The sequence below is a fragment of the Chiloscyllium plagiosum genome, unplaced genomic scaffold (assembly GCF_037043375.1).
Source record: "Chiloscyllium plagiosum isolate Xiang-an unplaced genomic scaffold, Cpla_swu_hap1 HiC_scaffold_18, whole genome shotgun sequence".
NCBI lineage: Eukaryota > Metazoa > Chordata > Chondrichthyes > Orectolobiformes > Hemiscylliidae > Chiloscyllium > Chiloscyllium plagiosum.
This window is the reverse complement of record NW_028270156.1, coordinates 39,190,471-39,201,679: the sequence shown is the minus strand read 5'-3', so window position 1 is coordinate 39,201,679 and position 11,209 is coordinate 39,190,471.

Here is an 11,209-nt window from a genome sequence, read left to right as displayed (position 1 = left end):
GAGGTGGAAGGTGAGGACCAGTGGGGGTTCTGTCCTTGTTGCGAGTGAAGGGGTGGGGTTCAAGGGTGGTGATGCGAGAAATGGAGGAGATGCACTGGAGGGAATCATCGACCACATGAGAGGGGAAATTGCGGTCTTTGAAGAAGGAGGCCACCTGGGATATTGTATGGTGGAATTGGTCCTCCTGAGAGCATATGCGGCAGAGGCAGCAGAACTGGGAATAAAAGATAGAGTTTTTACAGGAGTGGGAGGAGGCATTGCCAGCAATGTTCCTCTCACCCACCCCCTCCCATTTATTTCACAGCCCCCTGGGGCCACCACCACCCCCTCCATTCCAGGTGAAGAGCTTATGCTCAGAACGTCGACTCTCCTGCTCCTCAGATGCTGCCTGACCGACTGTGCTTTACCAGCACCACACTGTTCGACTCTGATCTCCAGCATCTGCAGTTCTCACTTTCTCCCTGTTTTAAAGCTGTAAATGGATTAATTACATTGTAAGAAGATTGTAGTTGCTCAGTCAAGCTCTTTCTTTTGTTAAGATCTCAAGCTCATGGAGAATCAAAAATGCTGTCAGCATTCAAAACTTGTAAGCTATCTGGAGAGAAAGATCCACACAACAATTTTGTTTTGTCCATGTTTTCATATACTTGTGTTGGTGTATGCGGAAAAGAGATGCTTAAACATACAAAAAGTTAGCTGGCTTGTCACATAACCATGGCTCTTCAGCTGACCAATTACTCCAATTATAGTTGTGTTATTGTGGCTTCTCAGTGTTGTCTGGAGAAATTCCTTTCATAATCAGGGTCCCACTGCCCATGCGAATATGTACAATGGTTTGGCTTCTCCCACTTGTCCTCTCTAGATGGACTTCCCATTTTTCTCTGTTCTGCTCCTCTATTTTTCACTCTATTAAAGTTCTACTTACTTCCCTTTTCAAGCTAATATGATTTTGCTTCCACTAATGTTTCTAGTGAATTATTCCATGTGCTACCAAACATTTCTACAATAATCTTTAAAACCTTCTGTCTCTCTGATGTCTGACTATTAAAGTGGCCAGCAGCACCTATCCAGAGAGATTATGTCCAATACCATATTGAGAGATAGACAATTCTAACAGTAACTATCAAAATGATCATAGGAATCCCAATGCTTACTATGTTAGAAAGACTAAACATTGTTTAATAGTGTCAACTCAACAGACGAGTAATTTTAGGACTAACTATGTATGAGAGACAAGAGAAAGCTAGATCAAACTATAGCTGTGACAATGGGGCAATCACAACAGTACTTATAAAGAGAAAGAGGAATTTTATAGTCTCGACCATTGGTAAGTGAGTCAACAGGAAACTCGTGTTGTCTCCTTTGGGAAACGAGCCAAACAGGAAATTAACGGGTCACTGTCAGGCTTTTTGGGGATTAAAGATCCTGAGAACACAATGTTCCACCAATGGGGAGCAGCCAATCTCTAATTGTGTGTGAGCACATTCACTCAGTAGCACCACCAAGGCGACTGCTGGAATAGCATCCCCCAGAATCGGGATGAATAAGCAAGCCAGGCCAGAGCTGAGTGATAGTGGAAAGGATTTCACAGTATGGAAGTTGAAAGGTACGGGTGAGGGCAGCACAGTGCTTAGCACTGCTGCCTCAGAATGCCAAGGGGGCCAAGTTCAATCCCAGCCTCGGGTTACAGTCTGTATGCAGTACACATGTTCTCCTTGTGGGGCTATGGGATAAGGTCAGATGCGGGTGTGATGCTCTTTGGAAGATCACTGCAGACTCAATGGGCCAAATGGCCTCAGTCTGCACTGTTGTGATTCTACCATTCTATGAAATAGACAGCAAGAGCAGAGGCATAGCTCTCAGGAAGCCCACTCTATTCCTAATTCCAGATCCCTCAATCTGACACTACCATCCCCACACAATCTCACCCATACCCACCCCTCCTCCACACCTCACACCAACCATCCCACACCCCTCCACATTCTAACCCCATGCCTAACCCAGCCTGCTCCTGGGAGGCCACAAACCACCTACATGTTTGTTTGTTTTGCTCCCCTCCCATTGAACTTTCCCAACTACCATGACTGGACCCTTAATTGGGCATTAATTACTGCTTAACTGTCTCAATTGGCAGCAGAGCAGGAAGGATATTAATGTATATTTTTCCATGAATTAAATTGAAATGGAGACAGGAGAGTGGCAGGTCCCCAGCCCTCAATCTCTCACCTAATTATCTCATCATGGAGGAAGGGAATACAGTCTTCTCAGTGCAACCTTATTTTTACGGAAGAGACCATGTTATATAGAACTGTACATATCTGAGAGACTGGGATGTATCAAGTAGCAATTATATCCAACAAACTGGAATGAGTCCAACAGTTAAGATATCAGAGAGACTGAAGTGAGCTTGGAATTATATCAGGGACACTAGGTTAGAAGACACATTGGGTGACCTTGTCTATGTATGTGCTAACAAACAATGTTTAAATACATTTTAATCACTCTGTATATGGCTGCAAAATTTTTTCCACTTAAAATATGAATATTTTATCAGTAATAACTTTTGTGATAGTGCTCGTTGTTTGTGATCCCAGTGATCTAACTATAGCAGTTTAATATTTTACCAGCATATGTCCTTGATGGAGCTTTAAGTCAATAGGAAAGGAAAATGTTCTGCAAACCGTCTTTACATATTGTGGACAAATAACAGCCATTATTTATTTATTTATTTATTTATTTATTCTGAGTTTCCAAAGATTTTTTAAAATTAATTAATACAACATATTTTTCTGATACAAACCTAGATCACTAACCACAAATGCTTATATTATGGAGAGAATTGTAATTCAAATAGTAGGTTATCCAGTTCAGGATATGTGTTAAAAGTATAAATCACAGTCTTAACACTCCACTTCTGGTCTGGACCGAGACGTGTTGGGTGGACAGGCATCTAACCCATTTCCAGGGTGTAGTTAGCAATTCAAATATCATAATGAAGTGTTATGCCTCATATTGTTTCACTACTTTAAATGTGAGTTCTGGCTGGATCATGGGCCACCTGTCGGTCAAAGGGAAAATTGCTGGATTCAGGATATAAGTAAATTTTGACTAAGTTACTGGATCCAGCACGTATCGCACCTTCCTAAGTGTGTTCAAATGCTTGCCCCCAAAACATTCTGGTCATCCCAAAACCTCTCATCTCTGAATAACAATTGCACAAAACAGCCTCTCTTCTCCTCCTGATCTTCTCTCTGTGATTTCTGGTCTTCAAATTCCCCCACTGAAGTACCAGACTCTATTTTCTCAGGTCTTCAATTTCCAACTCTCATTACTAGCAGAACCATCCCTTCAAGAACCCTGCATAGTTGAACTCCTTCTGGGAAGATGATTTTCCAAATTCAGCAATACCTCCCCACTCTCCAAAGAACAGTGTTGAAGTTATTTAAAACTACACAGCGTGCAGGCATTTCTGATTTCCCACTCATTCCTGGGCCCCTCAATCCTGATGAGTCAGAAGATTAAAATTTCCATCCATGTCGCAAAAGATCTATTCAAAATGTCCTTTTAAATGAATGGATTTAGATCATATATTATTTTGGTTTGTTTTGAGTGAAACACAAGGAGATCTTTCAAATTCTGTGCAATAATTAAAAAAAAACAATATTTTGTTACAATGTGGAGCATAAACATATTTTTGAGTGTACTTTGCACTTGAATAATCAGATATTGTTTAATGGCGTTGGGTCTGGTATAAGTGTAGATTTTCTGAAAAATATGAAATGGAGAAACTTGAAGTTTGCATGGGATAGTACCACAGCCTGTTGAAGCACCATTTTATATACTGTATTGTGCTCTAGGTTGGTTTAGTTCTCAGCAACTCTTAGCTTAGGTGCCACAACGAAATGTGAAACGGAAGTAAGCCCCTCTGATAAGCTGTAAGGGAGAAATTGGACTAAAATTACCAGTATCACATTGACACCTTGCATTAAGGCCTATATCAAGGACAGGCTTTGCAGTATCTGTGGAGAGCAAGAGTAGATCACTCATGGTTAGTGCACAGTACAAGGGAACAGACTATGAAAGAGAGGGCCTCATCTTTTAAAATAGCACTACTTGAATAGGTGAACATGCACGGCACAGGTGAAAATCAAAATCAAGTTACTATGTTAAAATATAGTTTCTAAAAACTAGCAGTGTCTGAAACACAGCTGGGTTTCATACACGCTGACTGTTTAATTGTTTCAGTCCCAGACAGGTGCAGCTTCTAAAATGATAAATTTGAAAATTAGCAATTATGTTCCTTTACACTACAGTCATTACCCTCAACAATGGGTTCAGTTTTGTTGTTAAGTGGCATTGTAGTTTCATTGTGTTTCTATTTATATTTTCTTCCACTGTGCCTGCTGGAAGGGGAATAATACAAGTGTCTATTTTATTCAAGTCATTTTTTTTCCAGAACTTGAAATTATTTCCAGAAGGGTAATTTGGCATCTGCCCTTGTTTCTGCTCTTTAAATGTTAACAAAATCTATGTTTTGAAGTTGATAAAACCAAAACATTTGAAAAAAGAAACAAAGATCTGTAGATGCTGGAAATCTGAAACAAAAGCTGAAATTGCTGGAGAAACTCAGCAGGTCAAACAGTATCTGTGAAATGAAAGCCCACAGCTAGACCTGCTGAGTTTTTCCGGTAATTTCTGTCTTTGTTTTGGAAAAAAACAGAATGTTTCTCAATAACGGTGTTCTTACACTGACGAGTTTTTTGTTGTTGCATTATTTCTGGTACTACAAGTAAATGACAATGTGTCTGTCTTTCTCAGATATTAATAAAGACATTACTGAAAAGCTGTGAATGTTAATATTTTATTTCGCTTTTTGCTTTCACTGTGAATCTATTTTCAATCTGTTCTCTGGTGATCAATTGACTAGTTCCTACATAGTTGATCAATTATACAACATTCCAAAAGCAACCATGCAAATAAATTGTCTATGGAAGTATATTTTAGAACAATTTAGGTAATGTATAGGCATAATACCCAAAACGCATATGCCAAAATCAGAATTGTCTAAAAACCTGGCATTCTTGTAACAGTGAACTTATTATTTTTGAACCATTGCACGCTGTTTCTTGCCTGCTTGGAAAATAATTGCCCAGACTTGAACAGGAGCTGAGAGGTTGATGAATGACATGCTGTACTATATCAGGTTACTTTGAAGAGATATTCAACAATAACTATTGGCAAAGAAAATAATAAATCAATTTGAGTGAAACAGTTTGAAAAACTGGTCATTCCTGAAGTGGCATGCTCTCTCTGGATTGGTTCTGCTTAAAGCACAAGAAGCTTTACTATTACTCGTTCCCGCTATCCGATTCTGATTGACAACATGTCCTCAGCGCATGTAAAAAGCTAGACATTTTCAACTACTAACTGATGATCATTATTGAATGGGAACTGAATATAAACCTGATATATTGAACTCACTTTGACTGACCTATTGCCTGGAAACAAAGCAGGTCACTCTGATTGGACATTTGAAACTTGGGAAACCTGTCAGGCGTTCACTCCCAAGCATATTGGATTTTAGATATTGCACCTTTATCCCATTTTTAAAAGGTTAGATTTTTTTCTCTGGCTGATTATCCCCAGCCTGCACAACATTGAACTGATCTGAAGGTTAGCCAGATGACTTGATCTCCTTGATAGTCTGTCAGTAAGTCAATAGGCATGTAAAGAGTGGCTGATTAATGAATATCCATTCTGTGCAACCATCAAAGATGCATTTCATCCAAATTACAATGCAGTGCATTGGGAAAATTCAGAAAGGCTGATTTAGCAGTAACAAAATGTCTGAGGAAAATGTGATTTGTGTTGTTTCAGCTGATGAGATTTTTAAATATCCTTCATAAACAATTGATTGCTTTAAATTTGTTTCCTTCCTCCTTTCTCCGGGTTTTTCATTCTCTGTGAATCACAAACTATGTCCTGGCTAAGAGCCTCTCCGTCAGGGTGAATTTTATATAAAACAGGAACTAATATTGAAAGGTTTGTCACCCAAGAAAATGCGACAGGAGTTGTTCCCAAAACAGTGTGTAATCCATCTTCTTTCTTCTCTTCCTCATCATCATGGTCATGAGAATAGTTGATGAGTCCTTCAGCTCTTCAATCTCATTATAATCGTCTTTCTCTGTCTCATTTACTGCAAATGAGATTACAAAGAATAAAATGGGTGAGTGTTAATGAACATTTTGTAATTTGCTTAGTCTCAGCCAATATGGGTGCTAGACCTAAGGTAACAGGAAAAAATTACTAGGTTAGCAGGTTGAGGCTGATAAAGTCTTATTTTGTTTCAATTCATGGTACATTGGTTCTCTCAATTTTCTTACCATAATTATTATTATTATTATTATTGAACTTTAGAGAGCTGTAGAGTTAACAATATAATCCATGACTCAAGTCACATGCAGGCCATGGTAGGCATGGTGGATTTCATAAGTGATTAAAATTTTGATCACAATCCAGGCACTGTCAGGGTTGTTCTTCTGCTACTAAGCCATGAATTTTCGTCCTCAATTTCATACTTGGCTATAATTGTGATTTTCTCTGATGCGGTAGAATCACGTAAAGTTCCCAGGCATGGCAATCGAGGCACGCTTGCCAGCTTTTTGATGGTGGGATGCAGTTATTAAGTTGGTGGCAGAATGAAAGTGGATATGTTTCCTGAGAGCAAGTGGGGGGAGCCAGTGTTTAATATATTATGACAAGCATAATGATTAAATTAAAAATTCACTAAAGTTTAAATATACCTTTTGTCGTTAAGTATAGAGAAAATGAGAAACGCGTACCTTCAGATTTGCAACTGGTTGAAGATGGAATACAGCAGTTGAGGTAATCTCCTTAGTGGATTTGGAAGAAGACTACAGAATTAGTAAAATATAATGGTGGGAGGTCACGTGTATATACGATGATGTCTGCCAAATCAAGAGTCAAAGATAATGGAGGGTCAGGGATGACATGGCAGTCAAAGGAAACAAGAAGTTCTGGTGGGCTGAGGATAGACTAGTGATGGTAAAGATATATTGTTACAGCTGAGGTTGGAGGAGGATACTATTGCTATCGTCCCACTACTCCACAGGTTTCAAGATAAAATAAAGATCATTTTTACCAGACCAAGAACGCCAATTAAATAACTTGTCTGGCTGAAAGTAAAAAAGATCTAACAGCTAGGTTTTTAAAAAACGCAATTATTGATATGTTATTAAACTTATTTAGTGAAGATTCAATAAATAATTATCATACACAGTTGGTAATGTAGAAATATAAATAAGTATCACTTTAGCCCCAAAAATGCAAGCCAAACAAGCATACACACATACACTCTCGCATACAATCTTCAGGAAGAGAGAAGATTTCTCTTTCTTTCTGAAAATAAAAAGATCTTTAATGTTATTCTTGAAGGCAAAAGAATAAAGCATAGAATGTTCTGAAATCTGTCACTCTGATGCTCTAGTATGCATGGTCAAGTCTCTGATCATGCATGGTTGTCTGTGGAATCTTTGCAACCACAGTTTGCCTAAGAAATATGACATTGAGAGGTTCCGGCAATCATTATTCTTTCAGGAGAACAAATTGAGTTTCACCCTGAACTCAACAAGATGGCTTTCTTTCATAATGAAGTCATCAGCTGGGCAGCCCTTCCGCATTGTTATTTTGTCTCCCAACTAAAGAGAAGGCAAAACAAGAAATTTTAACTTCCAATAGCCTAAGCAGGATCTACAGCAAAGCAAGCATTCACTGCCAGCGTCCACATTGACCTTTCAATTGGCCCTTTTTAAAGTAACCTCCTCGGACATTTCCAAAAATTTTGAAATGAGTTTAGTTTACCACAAACCTTCAAAATTGATGTCATCCAACAGGACTTAAAAAGACCCATGCCATATTCATGGTGGCTACTACAAAGATGCTTCACATTTGAGTGTTATTGACCTCTAAGGTAGGGAAAGAGTGATGACACTATATAGAATGACATTCTCATTCCATTTAGATTCTAACAAGCATGAGCCACCTACAGATCCCTTGACCTCCTCATAAAGTGTCCACATTTAAGCACCAGCAAATATAGGATACAAACTCCTCATACTTGCTCTGAATGATGCTGCTGGGTGGTAGTGAGTGAATGCCTACCTGGGTACGATTAAAATATAGCATCCAGAGCCTCGAGCTGTGAGATAAAAGCAAAATAGTACCTTACTGCCTATTCTACCAGATGAAGTCAAATCAGCATGTACTTGGACCTGGCGAGCTGTCAGTTGCCAAGTGGATTTGCTAGGCATTTCCATTCCCATCATCAGGTACCTTGTGCTAAGAAGAATCCATTCATAATCCTCTTGATTTCAAGTTTAGTATCAAAACAATAAGGCTCTCATAACTTTCATTTGCCACATACCTATCTCCTATTTTGTCGACTTGGCTAAGCAAGGAAGTTAAAGATAATAGAAATACAAAGAATAAAGCATACCATATTGCAAAGGCTGGAAGATTGTGACACTTTTATTGATAAATAAAGGGTTAGGTAGGGGTAATTAATTTATTACCTTGAATAGAGGATTGACTAATCAACAGATAGCAGGAGTCAGGACAAATGGGTCTTTTTGTGGTAGACAAGGTATAGCTAGTGGGGTGCCACAGGGTTTAGTCTTCAGATTCCAGCTATTTACAATCTATATCAGTGACTTAGATGCAAGGGTAGAAAGCACTGTAGCCAAATTTGCAGATGACACTAAAATAAGTGGGAAAGCAAGTTGCATTGAAGAAATAAGAAATTTACAAATGGATATTGTTAGGTTAAGTGAATGGGCCAAAATTTGGCAGAGGAAATTTAATATGATTAAGTGTGAGATTATCCATTTTAGTCGGATGAATGGAATGGGAACTTATTATCTAAATGGAGAGAAACTTCAAAGTGCTTCAGTGCAGAGGGAACTGGTTGGCCTTATGTAGGAATTGCAGAAAACTAGTGTGCAGTAATAAAGAAGACAAATGGAATTGTGCATTTTTAAAATATTCATTTATAGGATGTGGGTGTTGTTGGCTGGACAGCATTTATTGCCTGTTTATAGTTCCCATTGAGAAGGTGATGGTGAGCTGCCTTCTTGAACAGCTGCAGTCCATCTGCTGTGGGTTGACCCACAATGCTGATAGGGAGTGAAGGGAACTCATTGCTAAAGGAATAGAGTCATCGAGAAACGTTGCTGCAACTATACAAGGTATTTGTGAGACTGGATCTGGAATATTGCATTCACTTTTGGCTGCCTCACTTGAGTGCTGTAGTTACTTTAGATGCAGTCCAGAGGGGATTCTCTCAATTGATTCTAGAGATGAGGTGTTTGTTTTATGAAGAGAAATTGAACAGTTTAGGCTTATAATCTCTGGAGTTTAGAAAATGAGAGGAGGTCTAATTGAGGTATAGAATAGAATCCAAGAATCATAGAATCCTTACAGTGTGGAAGCTGGTCATTTGGCCCATCAATTTCCACATCTACCCTCCGAAAAGCATCCCACCCAGATCTGCCCCTCTCCCTCATAACCCTGAATGTCTCATAGCTAATCCATCTAGCCTGCAGATCCCTGGGCACTATGGTCAATTTAGCATGGCCAATCCAGCTACCCTGCACATCGTTGGACTCGTGCAGGTTAGGTGGATTGGCCATGGAAAATTGGTCATAGTGCCCATCATATATCATATGCAAAAGGAACTGACAAAATAAATGTAGAGAGGCTAGTATCTCATGTGGAGCAATGTAGAATGAAAGCTCATGGTTTTAGGATAAGGCGTTGCAGAATTAAAAAGAGATGCGGAGAAATTACTGCTCTCAAATTGTCATGCATCTGTGGAATTCACTACCCCAGAGTATGGTGGATGCTGCGACATTGAGAAAATTCAAGGAGGAGATAGACAGATTGTTAAATTAGTAATTGTCTGAAGGGTTATGAAGAGTGAACAGGAAAGTAGAGTTGTGGTCAAGCTGAGACCAGCCATGTTCATGTAAAATGGCAGAACAGGCTCGGGTGGCTGAATTGCCTACTCCTGCTCCTAGTTGTTATGTTCTTATGTAGATCTGCTTTATAACAGTTTGTAGAATCTTAAAATTGGGGAACACCTCACCCCTCCTCAATTCTTGGTTTCGTCACCAATCCGCATTAACCAGTGCTTCTTATTTTACCCCTCTTCCATTGTTTCATTACCCGGTCAGATATCCTGCTCTGATGGGCTTTATCCTTCGCCTTTGTTAATTATTAAAGAATCAAATTGCACAGTAGTCTATATTACATAGCAGATATTATTAATAATAAGATATAATTTATTTACTTTTTTATTATTGTGGTTCATCTCAAAGCCCCGTGCATACTGACTGCTTTGGAAATGCAGTGCCTCAGTGTACTGGCAAATTTAAATATTGATCTATTCATCTCCAAAAAACTTCTGTGCGAGCAGAACTCCCACTTCTGTTCCTAAACATCTTTTCATGTTTCAAATACTCACAATCTTGCATGGGTCTAGTAACTGTTGGGTTGGCTTGAATGACTATTTGGAATATAGCATATCATCTGCGATGCGCAATAAAAAAGGAGATTGCAATATTGTGAGATCATGGCTCATAAGTACAGGAAGGAAATGCCATTGAAATTGTTGTCCTGAAATTATTAGTATGTGGTATTTAGTAGCGCAATTAGTTGTAATGTTTCTCGATGGAAATCTGTGATACTGTACATGCTGATATTTATCTCACTGAACTATGAACTGTTCATTTAAACCATTAATTAACTCCAGTGGAATTATGATTTAATATGGAAGAAAATTAGTCATGAACAGCTGCTAGTTATGTTTTAACAAGTACAGCATTAACAGTTCCACATACATTTTAAATTGTATAAAAAATATAGAAATTTAAAATTGCACCATTTAATTATGAAGGCTTAATGGCATATGGTATTTCTTGTATTCATTATTGACTTGATTGCATTTTTACAATTGTTTGTTTGTTTGTTACACATTCATTGACTACACCACAATCCACAAAGCAAAAAACATTGGAGACCACATTTTGCATCCAGGCAGCACAAATTAGAAAATTACAGGTGAGCTTTACAGTCTTTGCATAAACCCATAGATTAGAGCAGCTGGCAAGGGAGGGGGAGAGGAAAGGTGGGT